The sequence below is a fragment of the Coenobita brevimanus genome, unplaced genomic scaffold, assembly GCF_032717465.1.
Source record: "Coenobita brevimanus isolate Jiangsu-jjx unplaced genomic scaffold, ASM3271746v2 jjx.HiC_scaffold_2618, whole genome shotgun sequence".
NCBI classification, from domain to species: domain Eukaryota; kingdom Metazoa; phylum Arthropoda; class Malacostraca; order Decapoda; family Coenobitidae; genus Coenobita; species Coenobita brevimanus.
The window spans coordinates 75,759-76,710 of record NW_027643564.1 but is presented as its reverse complement, the minus strand read 5'-3'; positions in this window follow the sequence as shown (position 1 = coordinate 76,710).

The window sequence follows — 952 nt, the reverse complement described above, 5'->3', positions numbered from 1 at the left end:
AGGGAGGGAATATGCCTGCTGCACATCCCCACAATGGTATAGAGAAGGTATGGGGGAGATTTGGGGATCCAATAGGACAGAGGGAGATGGAGAGATGGCCAAGGGGGGAGGGGACCCTCCCACCACATCTAGGGGGACCAGTCATGCCAGACACCGCCAGATATTGTTGTTCCCATTTGGTAGCTTCCATTTACGTCCTCAGAAAGGCATGGCTACCTCTCCCAAGGTTTTTGTGCTTGTACCAAATTGATGTGGATCAGAGTGAACGTACCTTGTCTAAAACACGTCAGTCGATGATGAACCGTCTTTAGGGGTTAATCCCTGGCAAGCAGTGGGCAAGTTCCACCACCTGGACTGCTCCCTCGTCAACTGGCTGTACAGAACCTGGTGGCGGCAGATAAAGGCGAGGGAGGATGAGCCACCAAGCATGTATGATGAGCCACCTGATGCCATGCCTTAAGCAGCCCATTAATCAAGTCCTTAACATTGTACCAATGCCAAAACAATACCACTGTGAAGATAGACTGAGGGACTGTGGGGTTGTGCTGCAAATTTTCATTCTCTTCCTGGCCTTCATCGTCGTCATCATCATTGGTGTTGCCACCAACAGCCCCCTGTTGCTACTCCTTACCACACGCAGGCCTCTCCACCACTACCATTGTGTCCTGAAGCACAGCCATCTCAGGAGCATCATCTGTCACAGCCATGATGAACCGTTGATACATTAGCTGCTGGTAGATGAGTTTGGTGTTTGCTATTACCTCTTAGTCAAGGGGCTGGAGAAGGGAGGTGGTGTTTGGTGGCAAAAACAACACCTTGATTCCAGGGTGACGAGACATAAAGTGTCGTGGGTGACATGGAGCATTATCCATCAATGGGAGCACCTTGAAGGGGACGCCCTCCTTCCAACGATGCTCTTTAGCCTCATAGACAATAAATCAGATGGTACTCA